General features: G+C 37.9%; 1 pseudogene; it reads left to right on the forward strand.

The window, feature by feature from the left end:
* Window positions 1-453: 453 nt before the first annotated feature.
* LOC111096881 lies at window positions 454-2,633 on the forward strand (annotated as a pseudogene).
* The last annotated feature ends 21,033 nt before the right edge of the window (window positions 2,634-23,666 follow it).

The raw sequence follows: 23,666 nt of genomic DNA on the forward strand, positions 1-23,666 counted from the left end.
TCCAGAGCCTACCAAATATCCTGGTATGTAGAAGGTTCTCAATAAAAACTGATCACATTATGAATGAACTAAAAGGATGAATAAAGGAATAAAAGTTTGCATTTATATTATACTTGTTTTTCTGGTTATACTTTTAGACACTCAGAATTCTTGAATTTTCCATCTTGAAAGAATCTTAATGATCAGGAATTATTTTTTCCCTTTTTACCATTTTGAGAAAACAAAGTAATTTAAGAACCAAGTTGAACTATGGTTCAGAAATGGTAAATATGGTAAAGAAAATGTACACAAGCTAAGAACTGAAGAATTCTCATTTCATGACTTTTTACCATTTTGAGAAAACAAAGTAATTTAAGAACCAAGTTGAACTATGGTTCAGAAATGGTAAATATGGTAAAGAAAATGTACACAAGCTAAGAACTGAAGAATTCTCATTTCATGACTAGCACAGCCATGGCTCATGATCCAAAGAAGAATCTGAAGTGTGTATCAGTTCTAAAGCAGTAGATGCTAATAATCTGACTAGTGGGTTTGCTCCTTATCCATCTATCAGTCCCCAGCTGAGAGAATGTCTTCTCCTCATTGTTTTCTAAGGAATACACTTAAGTATGCTCAGATAAGAGATGAAATAAAGATCTGCATTCAGCAGTCCAGTAAAATTGATGGCAAGGTCCAAACTGATATAACCTTCCCTACTGGTTTAGTAGAGGCTATCGGCATTGACAACACTGAAGAGAATTTCTATCTCATCTATATGACACCAAAGGCCCTTTGCTGTTCGTTATATTATACTCTATTATGCCATGTACAAATTGGCAAAGTGAGAAAGGTCTTTTAAGGGCACAAAATGAATCCCTTTTCACAGGGATTTCATTTCATAGGGATACCCTATGATGCTCACACCAGCTGTCATCCTGATCCCTCATCAAGGTAAATGAAACCATTCAGGTTGATTTGGAGATTGGCAAGATTACTGATTTCATCAAGTTTGACACTGGTCACCTGTATATAGTGACCAGAGGTGCTAACATAGAAAGAGTTGGTATGACCATCAACCAAGAGAGATATCCTGGTTCTTCTTATATTTTTAAAGATTTATTTATTTTAGACAGAGAGAGAGCATGAGCAGAGGGAGGGGCAGAGGGAGAGGGGGTGAGAGAGAGTCTCATGCAGATTATCCACTGGCCCCTTAATGGACTGAGCCACCCAGGTGCCCCCATCCTGGTTCTTTTGATATGGTTCATGTGAAAGATGCCAAAGGCAACAGCTCTGCCCCTCACCTCAACATTTTTATTATTGGCAAAGGCAAAAAACCAAGGATCTCTTCCCTGAGAAAAAGGAATCCATCTCCCATTGCTGAAGGAGAAACAAAAGACTGGCAGCCAAATAGAACAGTAGGTGAAATGATCTCCATGTGATGTGAGCTGAAGGGTCTTTGTACTTAATTAAAGATAACACGGCAGAAATAGATCCATAAATACAAAGAACAAACTGATGGTTGCCAAAGAGGAGGTGGGGGGGCAAAATGGGTGAAAGGCATAGGCTTCCTATTATGGAATAAGTAAGTCATGGGGATGAAAGGCACAGCATAGGCAATATAGTCAATGGTATTAGTTGTATATGTGACAGATGGTAGCTATACTTGAGGTGAACATAGCAAAGCATACAGAGTTGTTAAATCACTATGTTATATACCTGAAACAAATGTAAAGCTGTATGTCAGCTGTATTTCAATTTTTTAAAAAGATGGCAGGATTAGAAAGAAACAAAGAATTGAAGAATGGCACAACTTAAGAACTAAGTATTTATGATTTATGCAGTCATCATTCAAATGATTTTGTGACCCTTCAATGGGGAACATCTAAAATAAAAATCCCAACCTTAGTTTGTGACCAATAAGCTGCCTCCAGTTATCCCATAGATATTGGCAATTTTCAGGATAAAACCATTTTAAATTCACTTGAATACAAAAGGAATTAATATAAAATTCTTTAGCTATTTTGGGAAAAAAGGATGTGATTAATTTGAACCAGTAACAGGGCTTACAAATCCTTCTTATAGTTAAAACAAACTGCTTGCAGGATTGTGATCTAGTGTGACCTTTCTCTTATTCCTACATATGCACTGACAGTTCAAAAAACCCAGTTTAGTGCCATTAAACCCAGCTCCAGTCCAGAACTTAAACTTCATGACATCTTCCACCCAGGCTCCAATGGATAAAACCATCCAGGGTGTGTTACAAAGTATGGCAGACTTTCTAGCCCCCAGACCACAGCCCTCCCCACCCACTGCCCTCACTGGTCAATGTCTGACACTGTTTTAACACAAAGAAACACAAATGAAGAGAGAGAGAATAAGGCTTGAGATGTTGAAGAGAACACCTGCTGACTTAAATTCACACTGTCTAGTATGTTTCCCTTTTACCTTCTTTGCCAGGGAGCTCAGAGTCCAATTTATCATTCGGTTGTAATCAAACAGTTCTACTCTCTCTGTTTCAGTTAGAAGCCTCATTCCTTCTATTATATTTTACGGACTACCTGTTTGTGTCCCCCTCAAAATCATGTGTTGAAGCCCTAACCCTCAGTGTGGTTATATTTGGAGATGGAAGCCTTAGGGAATTAAAGTCAAGTTAGGTCATTATGATGGGGACCTGATTGAACAGGATTAGTGTCTTTACAGCATGAATGCTAGCATGTTCTCTTTTTCTTTCCCTTTTTCCCCCTGCCCTCCCTCCCTGCACACACATTAAAAGAAAGGTCATGTGAGGACACAGTAAGAAGGCAGCCAAAAAGAGAGCTCTCACCAGAAACCAAACAAGCTAAAACCTTGATCTCAGACTCCTAGCCCCCAAAACTCTGAGAAAATAAATTTGTTAAGTCATCCAATCTACAATATTTTGATATGGCAGCCCCAGCTCTTACATATATGATTCTCTCTTTATCTGACTCTTTACTGTTTACCCAGCAACTAGTCCCTAAGCTCTGGTTGCTATAAATTCTGCTGGGCTACATCTCCCATTGTCCATCCATCAATCACAAAAACTTTGAAAAAATAATTCATAAACTTAATGAAATTAAGACAGGTAATAACTTAGCACAATAATTTGGAGGCTACGCTCAAAATATACTTGCAACCTTAAATTCAACCTTCCCTACCACTTTTTAAGGAGTATTGCTATAATTTTATAAAAAGCAGGGCACCTGGGTGGCTCAATTGGTTAAAACTTCAACTGTTGGTTTCGGCTCAGGTCATAATCTTGCAATTGGGAGATAGAGCCTTGAGTCAGGCTCCGTACTCAGTGCAGAGTCTGCTTCAGATTCTCTCTCTCTCTCCCTCGGCGCAAGCTCTCTCTCTCTCTCTCTCAAATAAAATCCTAAAAAAAAAAAAAAAAAAAAAAAAGGCAACGACAATCTTTTTCCTTCTTATACTTCAGTATCCAGTTTTATAAGTAATGCTTCTATAAAGCTGGCAAAATTTCCAAGTGTGCTCCTGTGGCTTGATTTCATGGGACAGTGAATCCTTATCAAACACTGATAAAAGGGCAGCCCAGGTGGCTCAGCAGTTTAGCGCCACCTCCAGCCCAAGGTGTGATCCTGGAGACCTGGGATTGAGTCCCATGGCAGGCTTCCTGCCTGGAGCCTGTTTCTCCCTCTGCCTGTGTCTCTGCCTCTCTCTCTCTCTCTCTCTCTCTGTCTCTCATGAATAAATAAAATCTTTAAAAAAAAAAAAAAAAAGAACACTGATAAAAAAAAGCCACCTCTACCCCCATTTGCTTTGTTCTTACATTTTTCTCTTTTTTGTAATCTATATCATCCACAATCCATCCCCATTCCTCTATTCTCAAGCTTCTCCCTCATACCACACTATTAGCAAATGAGTTCATTTCTTGCTGTCATTCAGTTTAATTTATGCAAATTCTTTTCTTCTCATAAGACATAGTCCAGATAGCTATCTCATAAACCTTACAAACTATAAGATCTGGGGCAGCCCCGGTGGTGCAGCGGTTTAGCGCTGCCTGCAGCCCGAGCTGTGATCCTGGAGACCAGGGATCGAGTCCCACATCGGGTTCCCTGCATGGAGCCTGCTTCTCCCTCTGCCTGTGTCTCTGCCTCTCTCTGTGTCTCTATGAATAAATAAAATCTTTTAAAAAAAAAAAAAGTAAGATCTTGTAGGAGAAGTATAGATGTTTAGAGCTACAAAAAAGCTAGTTGTTTAAAGAATAGTTTTTGTGTCAAAAAAAAAAATCAGGGGATCCCCGGGTGGCTCTGTGGTTTGGCGCCTGCCTTCAACCCAGGGTGTGATCCTGGAGACCCAGGATCAAGTCATACATCAGGCTCCCTGCATGAAGCCTGCTTCTCCCTCTGCCTGTGTCTCTGCCTCTCTCTCTCTGTATCTCTCATGAATAAATAAATAAAATCTTTTAAAAAATGAAAGATCACTGATTAAGATAGTACGAGTTTCTAGTGCCTGGGTAGCTTAGTCAGTTAAAAGTCCAACTCTTGATTTTGACTCAGGTCACAATATCAAGGTCATGGGATTGAGCTCCATGTCAGGCTCCACACTCAGCAGGGAGTCTCCTTGGGATTCTCACCCTCTCCCTCTACACCTCTGCTTGCTCTTGCTCTCACTCTCTCTCTCTAAAACAAATAAATAAATCTTCAAAAAACAAAAACAAGTGTTTCTACTACAGCTCACACGTTTAAAACTTTCCTTAAAAATTCTCCTCATGGGGTGGCACCTGGGTTGCTCAGTGGTTGAGCATCTGCCTTTGGCTCAGGTTATGATCCTGGGATCCTGGGATTGAGTCCCACATCAGGCTCCCTGCAGAGAGCCTGCTTCTCCCTCTGCCTATGTCTCTGCCTCTCTCTGTGTGTCTATCATGAATAAATAAATAAAATCTTTTTTTTTTAATTCTCCTCATGAGCCAAAATATTTTGAATTTGCATTGAATTAAAAATCATATAGTTAAGAATATTTGAGATGAATCCATTTTGGCTTTTTTTAGGTATAAAAGTAAAGAAATGATACATTTATTTTTTCAAAACTGTATTTGGTCATTTTGGCAAAAACAACTGAAAAGTGGTTGAATCTTACAGATTCCTATACGGACAGACTTAAATGAGAAACAACATTAGTAAAACAGGAAAAATAACAAACTAAAGTTAAATGTGATTTGAAAATACTTTATAAGCAATTAAAAAAAATTCTTAAAAATCTCCTAGATACGCATGTCAAAATTAGACTCTTGGGCATTTAGAAATTGAATAAAGGGGATCCCTGGGTGGTGCAGTGGTTTAGCACCTGCCTTTGGCCCAGGGCGCGATCCTGGAGACCCGGGATCAAATCCCACGTCGGGCTCCCGATGCATGGAGCCTGCTTCTCCTTCTGCCTGTGTCTCTGCCTCTCTCTCTCTCTCTGTGTGTGACTATCATAAATAAAATTAAATAAATAAATAAATAAATAAATAAATAAATAAATAAATAAATAAATAATAGAAATTGAATAAAGTTAAATAATGACTCAAGATGCCAAAATGTCCAAATACAGAATGACCATTTCCATTTAGCTGTCAGGCATAGATACAAGTGTATCTCTATACATGGTTCTAGAAAAGACCATTGGTCAGGAAAGTAAGCAACAGTTCTCACTTTGAGAATTGAAGTACTTAGTGTTTCCTAGAAATGTCCAAAAAGAGCTTAGCAGGCCTGACATTCAAGGTGTTTCATGGCATCCCCAATGTTACTTTTCCAGTTTTCTATCCCACAGTCCCATCATAGACTCTATTCTCAAGTCAAACTAAACTCCTCCTTGACCATATACTATCTAATGTTTTCTACCCCACTCATGGTTTATATACCCCTGCTTTGTTTTCTTCATAATACATATCTGAAATTACATAATTGATCTTTTTAATGTCTATCCTCTTGTCTCTTAGAATGAAAGCCTCATGCAAGTAAAGATTTTGTCTTGGTTAGTGCTGTATCTCCAGGGTCTAGGATAGTATTTGTCACAAAAGAAGTACTCTATAAATATTAAAGAAATGAGGGGTGCCTGGGTCCAATAAGCATCTGCCTTTAGCTCAGGTCATGATCCCAGGGTCCTAGGATCAACCCCCATGTCGGCTCCCTGCTCAATAAGAAGTCTGCTTTTCCCTCTCCCTCTCCCTCTGTCCCTCCCCATTGCTTATGCTCACTCGCTCTCAAATAAAATCTTTAAAAATATATATTAAAGAAATGAATTAATTAGTAAAATACCTCCCATAAATATCCAAGCTTCATTGAATATTTATGCATTGGCACATATTTTCCTCCACCTCGAAGGCCTTTACTCTCCTTCTATACATCTTCATGGTCCAAATGAAATTTTATAGCATCTAGGCCCATGTTATAGTTGCCAGTGTGCACACTTCAGCCCCCTCCACAGAGTGAAAGATATTTAAAAGATCAGCCTTCAATATTTTCTTTCACTTACACAGATATACTAGCAAAGTATCACTCAGCATTTATTACATTAATGAATGGGACTGAGGTACCATTCAGGTTCTAAATGTGATTTCACCGTAGCTAGAAATTTAACCAGAAAAGTAGACCTATCATTTGGTTAGTGCTGTGGAATGGTAACAGAAACATATCAATTACTAGTTTTCAATCTACACAGAAAGTCAGAATGGCAAAACTTTGAGGCAAATTCTGATTAGTAGTTAATAAAGTTGGATTTAATTTGGTCTTATCAAGCTCAGTTGACCCTTGCCTGGCTCCTGGGACATAGCTAGAATTCCCATTCTGATAGGAGTTTGGAAAAAGAGAAGGAAAAAAGACAAAACACAATCTTCCCAAATCTACATAAATCTGAAAGGGCCTCTTGCTTCTGGGTTTATGTCAGGCTGACCTCTCTGCTGCCCTAGTGGGGGAATCTGGCTTGAGTGGGTTAGCTAAGATTTATGGAAGCAGAAGGAGAAGTACTTTTGCTCATTGCTTGAACTGACAGATCTTACTTAGTACCAGGCCAGTCATTCTAGGCCCAGTCATGTTTTCAACCACCAAGTTCCCTTTTCTTGTCCCTCTCCCTGCAGGCACTCAGCCTTGAGCAGCCTATTCAGTAATAAGTTCTTTCCACTACACTCTAAATAAGAATGCTTGTGACATGTGATGACTGACAGAGTGCTCTGACTATAAAAAGTATCAGTGTTTAATCATATGCTTTTTTTCTCTGCATTACCTCTATGCTCACTCTTGGTCTTGTAACACAGAAGTATATCCTTTTTATTTCAACTTGCTCTTTTGTATTCCTTGCTGGATCTAGAGGTGAATGAAATCTGTAGATGATAATATAGCTGGTGCATTTATTTTGTTTGTTTGTTTTTGTAAAGATTTTATTCATTTATTTAAGGCAGAGAGAGAGAGAGAGTGCACATGAGCGAGGAGAGGGGAGCAGAGGGAGAAGCAGATTCACTGCTGAGAAGGGAGCCAGATTCAGGGCTCAGATTCAGGGCTCCATACCAGGACTCCGGGATCATAACCTGAGCCAAAGGCTGATGCTTAACTGACTGAGCCACCCAGACCCCCCACTATTTTTAAAAGATTTTATTCATTTATATGATATTTTGGTTTTTTGATCAGTATGAATGGTGGGCTACAAATTGACCAGTGATTTCCAAGGCTTATTTTTTCATACCTAGGTTGTGATACCCTCAAGGGTACCATAAAGTTGTTAAAACTAAATTAATCTGGACTTACCTTTAAATTTCTGAAATAGAGCAGCCTGGGTGGCTCAGTGGTTTAGCGCCATCTTCAGCCCAGGGCGTGATCCTGGAAACCCAGGATGGAGTCCCATGTCAGGCTCCCTGCATGGAGCCTGCTTCTCCCTCTGCCTGTGTCTCTGATTCTCTCTCTCTGTGTCTCATGAATAAATAAACAAAATCTTTAAAAATAAATAAATTTCTGAAGTAAATACTGGACAATAGCATTCCTTTACACAAAACATAGCAAAAGTTGCTGTGTCTCCAAACAGATTAGGAACTATTGTTTTCAGAAACAAACCTAGTTGATTTCATGAATACTGTCCAGTTATCACAAAGTTTAGATGTTTTGTGATGATAATAAATTAATTCATATTTGCTGCCTGAAAACTCCTTGAATTTTAAAATATCCACCCTTCTTTAAGCCCTTAGAATTAGAAACTTGACATGTGGGAAGGATACATAGACAACTGTTAGGAACTGCACTAAGCATTACTCCCAGGTTGGCTTGCCAACATTAGAAAACAGTACAAGAATTACCCCATGGGCCAAAATAGACGCATGTTCATTAACACTAATCCATCTCACTGATGCTGGTGATAGTCAGACATGAGTATGGTTTAAAATACCCTATAAAGGACGCCTGGGTGGCTCAGCGGTTTGGCACCTGCCTTCGGCTCGGGGCCTGATCCTGGAGACCCGGGATCGAGTCCCGCATCAGGCTCCCTGCGTGGAGCCTGCTTCTCTCTCTGCCTGTGTCTCTGCCTCTCTCTCTCTCTCTGTCTCTCGTGAGTAAATAAATAAAATCTTAAAAAATAAATAAATAAATAAATAAATAAATACATACATACATACATACATACATACCCTATAAAAATTAGGGCTTAAGTCAGAAACAAGAGGAAGAGATAGGTAAAGGTTAATCACGAATTCTCAATCCCAACTGCAGGTACATAGAACTGGAAAGTATTTTTCTCGGTACCAGCATATCCAATACAAATAACATTAGTACTGATTTACTTAATAATATTTAGAACTTGTTACTTAGTATTTATTTAATACTTGTTATGTGTCAGGAACTTTTTGAAATCCTTTAACACATTAGCCATAGAAACTTCACAGCAGGTGGTTGATGGTAGGCTACTATTACTGTTTTTAATTTACCATCATGCAAATGAAGAAACAGACACACAGAGAAGAGGCAACTTGTCTTAAATCATACATACATTAAGTGGTAGGCAGTGAAGCTGGATTCAAAGCCAGGGATTTATGGCTCCAGAATCCATACTATTTACCACACTATACTACCTGCATAAAGGGTACAAACCATGTTCATAAACTCTAGAGAAAGATATCCCGGAGGTATAAATATTCAAGAAGCACTGCACAGGAACGAGGAAAATGATGCCAATCCAGAAGGTCGTGTTGCGTAAACAACTTCAAAGAGGCAACAGGCTAATCTGATCTATATATGTAGATGTTACCAAAATGGGTACAATACCTGCTTTATCACTAAAGGAAGACATTCAACAATTGCCAAAATAGGAAGGTATTAAAAGCCATCCAGAAAAAAAATTATGCATTTGTTGTGAACAAATAAAATTCCCAAGAAATATGGCCAGTACTATAGTGCAGATTTTCCTCAGTTATAAGAGGGAGCTGGATATACCCTTCTTGGCATGTCAGCTGCAAACAGGTGTGCAAGAAAGGAAACTAGCATTGAGTAATTGAACAAATATCAATTACAGCAATGAAGCACCATTGAACTTATGTCACAACCATCATGAAGGCACTGTAGGTGTTCTGAAGAAACATCATTACTCCTTCAAAGTTACTCATTTCTTAAGATTAAGAGAGTCTAGGGGCACCTGGGTGGCTTAGGCAGTTGACCATTCCATTTTTGATTTTGGTTCAGGTCATGATCTCAGAGGTTGTGGGATCAAGCCCTGAGTCAGATCTGTGCTTAGCAGCAAGTCTGCTGGAGATTCTCTCTCTCCTTCTGCCCCTCCCCTCTTGCTCTCTAAATCAATCAATCAATCAATCAATCAATCTTTAAAAAAGAAAAAAGAATAATGAACTATATCCATAGCCAACACAAAAACTTCAGACAACGTGAGGAGCTGTACATCAGTGAAGATGAGATTAGAACTCCATTACTAGTTATTTATTTTCTTTGTTGTTGTTTTTTTTTTTTTACTAGCATCATCATTTCCTATTTGTTCATTCTTCTTTCTTCTCATGGCATTAACATATGTGGTAATGAAACACAGTTTTTTAATAAGACGTCTAGGCACTCTACCTAAACCAGGTATGCCCAAATGAGGCACCTAGACATGCCTGGATTGGTGAATCCTACCATATATTAGCATCAACTTAGTAGAAACAAACAAAATTTCAGAAATTACTTCAAGGAGCCAGTTCTAGGGGATTATGGCTTAAAAACCAATGCTTTGAGCCTATCTGAAACTCAAAACTATGGGTATTATTAAATAACTAAGTTCAGGGGCACCTGAGTAGCTCAGTCAGTTAAGTGTCTGCCTTTAGTTCAGGTCATGATCTCAGGGTCCTGGGATCAAGCCCCACATCTAGCTCCCTGCTCAGTGGGGAGTCTGCTTCTCCCTCTGCTCATGTTCTTTCTCTCTTTCTCTCTCACATGTGCTCTCTCTCTCTCTCAAATAAATAAATAAAATCTTTTTAAAAATTAAGTTCAACTATTTCAGCAACAGGAAATGTCACAACCATCATTCTAGTTCACACTGAAAATAATACCCAAGTGTCCATGTTAACATACAAGATTATAAATAAAAGGAACTGCTTGCCTTATGAGATGTAGGTTTGATGTTAATAGTCAATGAGATGATCACATGAAATGCAGCATTTCTAATTTATTCAATTCTTAGTAAATCAATTGGACAAAGAGCTTTAACTAAAAAATCTTTTTTTGTATGTAATAACTACAAATATTTCACTAATACAAATTCATTTTTATAAAGGAAAATACAAAATTAAAAATTAAATTAAACCTGCAAATGGAAAGCAAATGTGATAGCATATTTAATCATCTAGAAGCAATATTAAGAAACTTGAAGGAGAACATGTAACCATATCTTCAAATAACACCTTTGTTAATGGTACATGAGTTGCTAGTGAAAATTACATTTAAGTCTTCTTATTTTTAACAAATCCACACAGTTGAAGCTTCAGCAACACAGTGTTCTAGCATTTACTACCTTACTCATGCCAGTGATTATACAAATAAAAATATAAAACAATAAATATTGTATTATTAGAATCCACTAAGACAATACTCCATCATTCTGACATTTATTTCTTTATAAAAGTAATTAAAAAGTAATAATAATACTGAATTATGTAATATTACAATTAAGAAAACTGGAATATTGCATTCAGATTAAACTGCCTAAGCTAAAAATGTTATGTTATAAAACCTGAGGAAATAAAAATATTTCATTTGTTCATTTGTTCATTCATTCAACTAATATTATTAAGTACCCATAAAACAGTGTAACATGTGTTGTACTACCCACTTTTAATAAGTATTAATATATTAACTTATTTATGTCTTATTCACATAGTCTATTATAAGGCCAATAAATACTATTCTTAGATATATTTAATGAACTCAGTGATAAAACTCTTGAGAAAATCTCACAGTATTCTCCAAATGTCCCTAAGACCAATTTTTATTTGAAGAAAATACACATTAAAAAATTGGAGGCCACATCAAGAACTTACTTACTCCGAAATGTTTCAAAGGAAAAAAAATTGTTCTACTGTATTTGAACCTTTTCTGTGTAAGATTTCTTTTTCAAAATAGATTTTTTTAATATTGAAAAAAAGTTATAAAAAGACAGGCTAGAAATTGCATCCTTTGAGACTTTTGAAGGGTTCTACTGCAGAGTTAAGCCTTAAATCTCTAAGGCTTCTTGCTTTGCCTTCCACTTGATAAATCCTTTTCCACTTTAGAGTCTTCGCACTTGCATTCCCTCTGCCAGAAATGCCTTACCCTGAATATGCCCATGGCTTTGTTCCTCACTGCATTCATGTCTCTGCCCAAATAGCATCTCCTCTGATGGCACACTCCTCCATCACTCTGCATCCTTTTCCCCACTGCAATAGACTATTAGGTGAATCTGCTTTGGATCCTCGTGATTGAAATAACAAAAAGAAATTCATTTGTAATAGACTCAGTATTAAGATGGCTCCGTGACATGGATCCTGAAATAAATCATAGCATTACTCATCCTCACACTTCAATAAATGTTCTGTTCCCAGGCATAATGACATTTACTGATTTGGAAACTATTTGCACCTTAATATTAAAGAATATTACTTTCATTAGAAATTTCTTGGAGGTCTGATGACATTTGCTGATTGAATTTGAAAGTTGAGTAAAACAGGATGTTCCATCTCAGACACTATATATATATAGCTTTTAAAGTTTCACAGACCTGGCTTCAGACTCAGGTCTTCAACTAACTACGTGAACATACCTCTGCAACTACTCTAATTAAAAGCATCAAAAGCCTCCAAAAATCCAATAGACATATTCCAGTTCTTATGTTATTAGACTACTGAATCATTTGGTGCCAATAACAACTCCTTTTTCTCAAGAAACTATGTTTTCTTCCTACATTTTTGGCTATTCCTTATCAGTCACCTTTACAGACTTCCCCTTTTTTGTCTACCAAATACTGATGTCTCTCAGAGTTCTGGACTAGGCACTCTTTTCTCCTCACTCCTCACTCTTTCTTGGTGCTACCATCCTCTTCCATGCTATGGCAGTTTGGCAGTCTCTCAAGGTCCAGATCCAGGTACACAATTATCTACTCAATATCACCACATAAGTTTCCCAGAGACACTTCCAATGGATCATGTTCAAGCAGGAACTTGGCACTTACTGAATAGCTAGCCTATATTCTCTTGTTCCTTGTGCTAAGAAGGCACCATGATCCATTCAGGCACACATTTCATAAAATATCACCCTTTATTCCACTCTCACCTTCCTCCATCCCCATTCAGATCAGTTACCAAATCTTGTCATAACTATTTCCCATGTGTCTCTCAAATCTGTCCATGTCCCTTCATCTCCACTGTAATCGCCCTATTTCAGGGGGGAAAAAAATCATCCCTGTAGAGGATTATGTCTAGAGAACAGAGGCTTAAACCTGCAACATAGCTATGACAAATGGTTAATGAACAACTTCGGGTATTTGAAGTAAATTAATATTTTACTATAGTGATTCCTTTTTCTTTTCTTTTTTTTAAGCAAGGGAGAACAAAGAGAGAGGGAGAAATCTTAAGCAGGCTCCATGCACACAGCAGGGAGCCAAACATGGAGCTCAATCTCACAATCCTGAGATCATGACCTGAGCCCAAATCAAGAGTCAGACACTTAACCAACTAAGCCACCCAGGTTCACCTACTCCAGTGATTCTTGACTCTCAGGGAAAGTAAAGGTCATATCCTTTTTCCCTTGGGTGTCAGAGACTATGGGCGTTCACAAGGTATTTCATTAATTAATGCTAAGCCATAAAATACAAGCATTTACTATTTGGGGGCACTGACCATGATACTATGATAGCCAAGTGACCCCATGCAAGTCCAGAAAAAAAAATCTAGCCAATTTTATTCTATGTTGTCCAAAGTTTAAACTGAGAACATTAAGAGTTAAGATTTAATAAGAGATTTAGGAACAAACACATTTATAATAAAATACTAGTACTAATGAAGTATTATAATGTCATATTAATAAATATGTAATGCCTATGCCTCTTATGACAGACCTGAAAGCATAACAATAACAATTTGTAAATATCCTACTTGGTTTAGGGCAGCCCAGGTGGCTCAGCAGTTTAGCGCCGCCTTCAGCTCAGGGCATGATCCTGGAGACCCAGGATCAAGTCCCACATTGGGCTTCCTGCATGGAGTCTGCTTCTCCCTATGCCTGTGTCTCTGCTTCTCTCTCTCGGTGTCTCTCATGAATAAATAAATAAAATCTTTTTTAAAAAATCCTACTTGGTTTATAGTATATTAAGTTTTAGTATATTATGTTTATTAAGTAATTATTTAAATAGCTAGTACTCTTAGAGCTTGGGCAGAGCCTGATGTGAAGCTTGATCTCACAACCCTGAGATAAGACCTGACCCAAAATCAATCAGTTAGATGCTTAACCTACTGAGTTACCAGGTGCCCCACTACTCTTACAATTTAATATAAAAAGACAACCCAATTAAAAAATAAGCAAAGAGGGAAACCTGGGAGGCTCAGTGATTGAGTGTCTGCCTTTGGCTCAGGTCATGATCCCGGGGTCTTGGGATCGAGCCCCCCAATAGGCTCTCCACAGAAAGCCTGCTTCTCCCTCTGCCTATGTCTCTGCCTTTCTCTCTGTGTCTCTCATGAATAAATAAAATCTTTTTCAAAAAAATAAAAATAAAAAATAGGCAAAGGACCTGAATAGACATTTCCCCAATGAAGACACATATAAACAGCCAATAAGTCCATGAAAATATGTTCAACATCAGTAGGTATTAAAGAAAGGCAAATCAGGGATCCCTTGGCGGCTCAGTGGTTTAGCACCTGCCTTTGGCCCAGGGCATGATCCTGGAGTCCCAGGATCAATTCCCACATCGGGCTCCTTGCATGGAGCCTGCTTCTCCCTCTGCCTGTGTCTCTGCCTCTTTCTCTCTCTTTCTCTGTGTGTGTGTGTGTGTGTGTCTAATGAATAAATGAATAAAATCTAAAAAAAAAAAAAAAAAAAAAGAAAGAAAGGCAAATCAAAACCACACTGAAGGGACACCTGGGTAGCTCAGCAGTTGAGCATCTGCTTTTTGGCTCAGGACATGATCCCTGGGTCCAGGAATTGAGTCCCAGTTCAGCCTCCCTGCAAGGAGCCTGCTTCTCCCTCTGCCTATGTCTCTGCTTCTCTCTTGGTGTCTCTCACGAATAAATAAATAAAATATTAAAAAAAAACACACACTGAGGATACCACTTCACATCTACTAGGCTATTATCAAAGGAATGGACAATAGCAAGTGTTGGTGAGGATGTGGAGAAACTGGAACCCTCATATATTGCTGGTGGGAATGTTAAATGGTACAGCTGCTTTGGAAAACAGTTTGGTAATTCCTCAAAATATTACCATATGAAATAGTACCATACCAGCAACTTCACTTCTAGGTATCTACACAAGAGTAATGAAAACAGATGTCTATGGGCAGCCCCGCTGGCTCAGCGGTTTAGCGCCGCCTTCAGTCCAGGGCATGGTCCTGGGGACCTAGTCCCACATCGGGCTCCCTGCATGGATCCTGCCCCTCCCTCTGCCTACGTCTCTGTCTCTGTCTCTGTCTCTGTCTCTCTCTCTCTCTCTGTGTCTCTCATGAATAAATAAAATCTTTAAATTAAAAAAAAAAAAAAGAAAACAGATGTCTACACAAAAACCTCATACACTAATGCTTAGCTGGGTAAGTGTCGTCTGCCTTCGGCTCAGGTCAAGATCAGAAGGTCATGTGATTGAGCCCAGCATAGGGCTCCCTGCTCAGCGGTAAGCCTGCCTCTCCATCTGCTTGCTGCTCTGCCTGTTTGTGCTCTTTCTTCCTTTCTCTTGCTCACTTAGTCAAATAAATAAATAAAATCTTTATTAAAAAAACAGAAAAGTCTAGAAATAGAAATAGTTTTAGGCATGATTTGACAAAAGTCCAAAAGATGTAATCCAGCATCTTTCCTGTCTGTCTTTTGATTCTGGCTTCCCTCTACAAATTGATCTTCCCTTCTAACCACAATCTTCTTCCCTGTGATTGGGAAAAATGGGCACTGGCAGCAGCAAACTCACAATATCCTAGTACTATTATAATAAAGGAAAGAGACAGTCTTCCTCAACTTCTCCTAGCACAAAGTCCCAATTTGGTTTATGAGTTTGGCTAACATATCAACCCTTCTAAGAAGTTGGGATCTAAAACATAGTGGCTGAAAGTTCTTATAGGACCCCATAGAATAGGAAAGAATGGTTTTCCCAAAAAAGTTAGATGCTAGGTAAACAAATAAGATTTATGCATACATTTATTTGTGTCTTCCTCAACTTCTTTTATAAATATTCTATAGTCTTCAGAGTACAGATCCTTTACTTCTCTGGTTAGGTTTATTTCTAGGTATCTTTTGGTACAATTATAAATGGGATTGATTCCTTGATTTCTCTTTCTTCTGCCTCATTCTTAGTGTATAGAAATGAAACTGACTTTTGTACGCTGATTTTATATCTTGTGGATTAGAAGAACAAATACTGTTAAAATGTCTATGCTACCCAAAGCAATCTACACATTCAATCCAATCCCTATCAAAATACCATCAATATTTTTCACAGAGCTGGAACAAAACAATCCTAAAATTTGTACAGAACCAGGAAAGACCCTAAATAGCCAAAGGAAGATTGAAAAAGAAAACCAAGGGATCCCTGGGTGGCGCAGCGGTTTAGCGCCTGCCTTTGGCCCAGGGCGCGATCCTGGAGACCCGGGATCGAATCCCACATCGGGCTCCCAGTGCATGGAGCCTGCTTCTCCCTCTGCCTATGTCTCTGCCTCTCTCTCTCTCTGTGTGACTATTATAAATAAATAAAAAAAAAAAATTTAAAAAAAAAGAAAAAGAAAACCAAAACTGGAGGGATCACAATTCCAGACATCAAGTTGTATTATAAATCTGTAATCATCAAGACAGTATGGCATTGGTATAAAAACAGATGCAAAGAACAATGGAATAGAATAGAGAATCCAGAAATGGGGGCACCTAAGTGGCTCAGTAGTTAAGCATCTACCTTTGCTCAGGTCATGATCCCCAAGATCGAGTCCTGCATGAGGTTCCCCATAGGGAGCCTGCTTCTCCCTCTGCCTATATCTCTGCCTCTCTCCCTGTGTCTCTTATGAATAAATGAATAAAATATTTAATATAAATAAATAAATAGATTTTTAAAATTAAAAAAAAAGAACCCAGAAATGAACACTCAACTCTATGGTCAACCAATCTTTGACAGAGCAGGAAAGAATATTCAATAAAAATAAATAAATAATAGACTCAACAAATGGTGCTGGGAAAATTGGACAGCCACATGCAGAATGAATAAAACTGGACTACTTTCTTACAACATACACAACAATAAACTCAAAATGGATGAAAGACCTAAATGTGGGACAGGAATCCATCAAAATCCTAGAGGAGAACACAGGCAGCAACCTCTTTGATGTTGGCTGCAGTAACTTCTTCCTAGACACTTCTCCAAAGGCAAGAGAAACAAAAGCAAAAATGAAGTACTGGGACTTCATCAAGATAAAAAGCTTTTTGCAAAGCAAAGAGCGAACAAAATTAAAGGCAACCTGCAGAATGGGAGAAGAACTTTGCAAATGTCTTATCAGATAAAGGGCTAGTATCCAAAATCTATAAAGAACTTATCAAACTCAACACCCAAAAAACAAAAAATCCAGTCAAGAAATGGGCAGAAGACATGAGCAGATATTTCTCCAAAGACGACATCAAATGGCCAACAAATATATGAAAAGACGCTCAAAATCACTCAACATCAGGGAAATACAAATCAAAACCACAATGAGATACCACTTTCCACTGGTCAGAATGGCTACAACTAACAATCCAGGAAACAACAGATGTTAGCAAGGATGTAGAGAAAGGGGAAACCTCTTACACTGTGGGTGGGAAGGCAAACTGGTGCAGCCACTCTGGAAAACAGTATGAAGGTTCTTTAAAAAAGTTAATATGTCATTTAAAACTGTCTCACAAAAAAAAAAAAAAAAAAAAAAAAAACTGTCTCACAAAATAAACATTACAGATTCAGATGACTCCACTGCTGAATTCTACCAAATATTCCAAAAAGAAGGAACACCAATCTTACCTAAACCTTTTTCATAGAGGAAAAAAAAAAACAATATGAAGCTAGCATAACTCTGATTTTAAAAACTAAAAGCACATTTTTTAAAACTACAAACCAATATTTTTCATGAACACGGATTTAAAAATCCTCATTAAGTATTAGCTAATGGAATTCAACAACACAAAACAAGGATAATACACCATAACCAAGTAGAATGTGGCTAAGGAAGGCAAAGTTGGGTCAACATAAAAAATCAATCACTGTAATTCACCACATTTACAGATTAAGAGAGGGAAAAAACATAATTATCTCAATAAAATGCAGAAAAAGCATTTTAAAAAACTCAGTACTTATTCCTGCTAAAAATCACAGAAACTAGGAATTAAAAATAATCTTGATCTGATAAAGGACAACTAAAATCCAATAGGGATACACTGAATGCTTTCATTGGAAGATTATGAATAAGACAACAATATCTGCTCTCATCACTTCTATTCAACACTATATTTGAAGTCCTAGATAGCACAATAAAATGTTTTTGTTACATTAAATGAAAGGAATTGTGATTTGGGATTGATGTGCTGGTTTCCCTGTTACTTTGATACTCTACACTCTTGAATCTGTCAACTCACCCATCTGATCCACAAACTTATGGTTTAGGGAAGCTATTCACTACAACAATTTTCAGAGAGAGGATATGGGATTATTTTGGAAGCACATATGATCCTATGTGATTATCTAGAAGGTGAAGAAAAAATAATGCTTCCAAGAATAGACTGACCTGCAATTGTCTCTTTTTTAAGGCACACTCACAACATTGCCTTTGGTTACTAGGGACCCATAATGACCATTCAAATTCTCTTTCCATTTCTCCTTTTCAGCCTTTTTCAAAGCTTCAAATCTCCACCTTATTTGAAGAGCAACAGTTCATTATCGAAAATAGTCTTGTTTTTTATTGTAAAATATTTTCTGCATTTTATAACAAATTTACTTATGGCTTGTGTTTATTGTTGTTTGTTGTGAATATAAAGTTTATGGTAGCACATAAACTTTATATGTTACTACATTCAAAGCAATTGCTTGTTAACAACCACATTAGCTATTTGGTGATTGGGAAGATGTTGTAAGCATTTTATATCCTAATGTGGTAGTCTGTTATGTGTGTGTAAACAATGGCCCAAAATATGTTACTGAAGATAGATAGATGATAGATAGATAGATAGATAGATAGATAGATAGATAGATAGATAGATAATAGATAGATAATGTGCAGTATGGTCTTAACATTGGACAGATACACAGATACATACATGGAAACAGAGAGGGACACAGAGGTAAAGACAGACGTATAGAAAGACCCAGAGATGGATAAGTAGATGGGCAGATGGAGATGGAGACAGACAGAGAAGAAGAGACAAAGGTAGACACAGGCAGATAGAGACAGAGACATCCTGGGCAGATGGTGGCACTGCTGCTATGCTGGAAAGTCCTTGAACCACGAGCAAGCCAGCAGTGCCTGGCACTGCCAGGCACTCCCACCAGCACTAAAGTGAATTCCAAGAGCCTGTCTGCACCAACTTCTTGTGCACTCAAATAGGAACTTTCCTTCTTGCTGATCTTATATTGCGCCCAGTGATTCTCAACTGCTTCAATACCCTTGCACAATCTCAAGGGCCCTCCTCCCTGTAAGTGGTTGAGATGGTCCTTGCTTTCCTCCTTGTCATCTACATATGTGACCTGCACATCAAGATGCAGTTATCTACTAGCCCTGAAGTGTTTTCTTTCAAATCTGCATAGTCGTCAACCACTACCTGATCATGTCCATTGTTGTTCTGTTAAACAAGGAAACCCCTCCAAAAATGTCACCTACGTACCTAATCATCAAGGATCTCTTTGGCTATAATGTCTACCTCACCTTTCTCTTATAGCAAAAAAACATACAGTAGCCTCCACTAACTCCACAGATGAACAGACTAATACCCCTCACTTCTCTGCAACCTGCAAGTAACTCCTCCTTCCAAATAACTCCTTCCAGTGCCAACAATACTCCGTGCCAAGTGCCAGCCCCTTAGTGAGTTAAAAGTGTCTTGATCAGGATTATTCAGCTTCTGGTCTGCTGACCAACCCTATCCTCCTGGGTTTAACTACCTTCAGGGCCACTTTCTGCAGTACCCAAAAGACGACACCAGTTCTAACTGGTTCATGCCCTACCTAAGCCATAAAGTAAAGGGAGAGGGTACCTCAGATTTTAGACTCCAAAACCCAGGCTGTGACACCACTCCAAATAACCTTCTCTGTGTAGAGAGTAGCTCTAGGGAAGGATAAATAAAAAATAAATAGATGGTTAGGAAACAGGATAATAAATAATTTTTGATGTTAAAAAAAAGAGGCATTCTACCAAAGAAAATTCAACCAGGAAGATATTCATTAAGGTATGTCTGATAAACTTTTGGGATTACACAAAAATAAAAAGCTTTTGCACAGCCAAGGAAACAATCAACAAAACAAAAAGACAACCTACTGAATGGGAGAAGACAGTTGCAAATGATATATCCAATAAGCGTTAATATCCAAAATATATAAAGACCTTATACCAAAAAAACCACAAATAATCCAATTAAAAAATAGGCAGAGAATCTCAGTAGCCATGTTTCCAAAGAAGACCCACAGGTGGCCAACAATACATAGAAAGATGATCATCACTAATCATCAGCAAAATGCAAATTAAAACCGCAATGAGATATCACCCTACACATGTCAGAATGGCTAGAATCAAAAAGACAAGAAATAACAAGTGTTGGTGAGGATGTGGAGAAAAAGAAACCCTTGTGCACTGTTGGTGGGAATGTAAATTGAGGTGGTCATTACAGAAAACAGTATGGAGGTTTCTCAAAAATTAAAAACAGAAATACAATATGATCCAGTAATTCCACTAGTAGGTATTTACTCGAAGAAAATTATGCTGAGTGAAGTAAGTCAGTCGGAGAAGGACAAACATTATATGTTCTCATTCATTTGGGGAATATAAATAATAGTGAAAGGGAATATAAGGGAAGGGAGAAGAAATGTGTGGGAAATATCAGAAAGGGAGACAGAACGTAAAGACTGCTAACTCTGGGAAACGAACTAGGGGTGGTAGAAGGGGAGGAAGGCGGGGGGTGGGAGTGAATGGGTGACGGGCACTGGGTGTTATTCTGTATGTTAGTAAATTGAACACCAATAAAAAATAAATTAAAAAAAAAAAAAAAAAAAAGAAAATAAAAACACTAATTCAAAAAGATATATGCACCCCTATGTTTATTGAAGCAATATTTACAATAGCCAAGATACGGAAGCAACCCAAGGGTCCATCAATAGATGAATGGATAAAGAAGAGGTGGCATATATATACAATGGAGTATTAGTCAGCCATAAAAAATTATATTTTTGCCATTTGCAGCAATGTGGATGGACCTAAAGGGTATGATGCTAAGTGAAATAAGAGAGAGAGAGAGAGAGAGAGAGAGACAAATACCATATGATTTCATGTGTATGTAGAATGTACAAACCAAATGAATAAACAAATCAAAAACAGAAACAGACCCATAAATACAGAGAAAAAACTGATGGCTACTAGCAGGGAGGAGGGCAAGGAGGATGGACAAAATGGATAAAGGTGAGAGCGAGATACAGGCTTCCAGGTATGGAATTAATAAGTCATGGGTATAAAAGACACAGCACAGGAAATATATAAGGAATATACTGTAATAGCATTGCAGGGTGTCAGATGGTAGCTACACTTGTGAGCATAGCATAACATACAGATTTGTGGAATCCTCATGTTACATTCCTAAGACATGTATCCATTATACTTCAGTTAAAAAAAAAAAAAAAAACCTGGGATCCCTGGTGGCGCAGCGGTTTGGCGCCTGCCTTTGGCCCAGGGCGTGATCCTGGAGACCCGGGATCGAATCCCACATCGGGCTCCCGGTGCATGGAGCCTGCTTCTCCCTCTGCCTGTGTCTCTGCCTCTCTCTCTCTCTCTGCAACTATCATAAATAAATAAAAAATTAAAAAAAATGTTAGCTATTATTAAAAAAATAATAATAAAAATAAAAAATAAAAAAAATAAAAAAATAAAAATAAAAATAAAAAAACCTAGTATGCCTGAACTGCAAGCAGCTTGAGGAAGGTGGAGGAAGATTAGGAAGTAGAAAGAAGCAAAAAAATACATAATCTAAAACTGCAAACTATTGTGACTGAAAAACTGCCTTTTTTTGTTTTATATGTCTACTTTAAAAAAAAAAAAAAAAGGTTTCAATGGCAGGATGACTTACCTACAAGAAAAAACTTGTTTAAGATAAATTCCATTTTCAGAAGCTGAATTCAATCAAATGCCAATCCCCCCCCCCTTTTGAGTTCATATTCCTCACACTAAAAGAGATGGCTATGTCATCATATATATATATCCCTAAAGCACACACATCTCCCCCTCTATCATCTCTATTTCAAATTTCAAGTCTCCCTAACAATAGGGCAATGTTTGCAGTCCAATGGCTAATCCCCACTTTGGTCCTGAAATAACCTCCCATAGGCTGCCACCAAAGTCAGATAATGACACTTAACATACAGACTTTCTTCACCTCTCTCTATCATTAGCACTCTCACCCCACCTTCTTATCTGCAGGATTTTCTCCTCTGCAGAACCACACCAAAAGTGAGCTTATTCTACAAGTCAGAGGGGAAACAGGATTAGGGTAAAAAGTCTGGTCTTACACTTCAAAGTCCATTTCTGGCAAACCCAAATGCATATTTGGTCAAGTAGAAAGTGAACCAGAGAAACTATACAATCACAAATGTATAAATGAGTCACTGAGATATTTTATGGTGTGCTTTATTTGGAGAGCAGCCATTCTGTAAAAGGTTAGAAGGATGGCTTCTCCCCACAGGACACCAGACTTCCTTCGATGATCCGTATTGTCAAGAGCAATTTACTGTTCTTCCTTTCTTTTTTTGTAATAAAATAGCATATATGCAGGGGAAAAACTTTAAACAGAACAGGGAGTTCCTTCCTACTACAGCCCTTGGCCAGTTCTTTCTCAAAATTACCTCCAGGGGCTCCTGGGTGGCTCAGTCAGTCAAGTATCTACCTTCAGCTCAGGTAATGGTGCCAGGGTCTTAGGTTGGAGCCTCGCATCAATCTCCCCATTGGGAGCCTGCTTCTCCCTCTCATTCTACCTGCTGCTCATCCTGCTTGTGCTCACTCTCTCTGTCAAAGAGATAAATAAAAATCTTTTTTTAAAAATTACCTCCATTAGGAGTCTCTTACTTTCCAGAATCTCCATGCATTTATATATGTATATGTGCTTTAACAGTAATCTAATTCTGTTGTTTGACACAAATGGAGGAATATGGTTTATTCTGTACTTTTTAACAATATATCAATCTCATTTTTTAAGGGCTGAATGGTATTTCTCTATTGTATATTTAGGTTGTCCCCAAATTTTCTATCATTATAAATTATGCTGCAACAACTTGCATACAATCTTTTCTGACCTGTGGATATATATTCATTTACATAAATTTCTAAAAGTAGAACATCTGCATGAGAAGTTTTCCATATGGTTAATTTTAATAGATATTGCTAATTGTCCTTCACAGGGTTATGTGTACCAATTTGTCCTCACAATAACAGTAGACCAAAGTACCTCCTTCCCATGCAAATCAAAACTATAATGTGATATTACCTCACACCTGTCAGAATGGCTAAAATCAACAACACAAGAAATAACTGGTATTGGCGAGGATGTGGAGAAAGGGGACCCCTCTTGCACTGTTGGTGGGAATGCAAACTGACGCAACCACTCTGGAAAACAGTATGGAGGTTCCTCAAAAGGCTAAAAGTAGAACTACCCTACAATCCAGCCACAGCACTACTAGGTATTTACCAAAAAAATACAAAAATACTAATTCAAAGGGATACATGCACCCCAATGTTTATAGTAATCTACAATAGCCAAATTATGGAAACAGCCAAAGTGACCATCAACTGGT

This window comes from Canis lupus, chromosome 7 (assembly GCF_011100685.1).
Source record: "Canis lupus familiaris isolate Mischka breed German Shepherd chromosome 7, alternate assembly UU_Cfam_GSD_1.0, whole genome shotgun sequence".
In the NCBI taxonomy this organism is placed as follows: domain Eukaryota; kingdom Metazoa; phylum Chordata; class Mammalia; order Carnivora; family Canidae; genus Canis; species Canis lupus.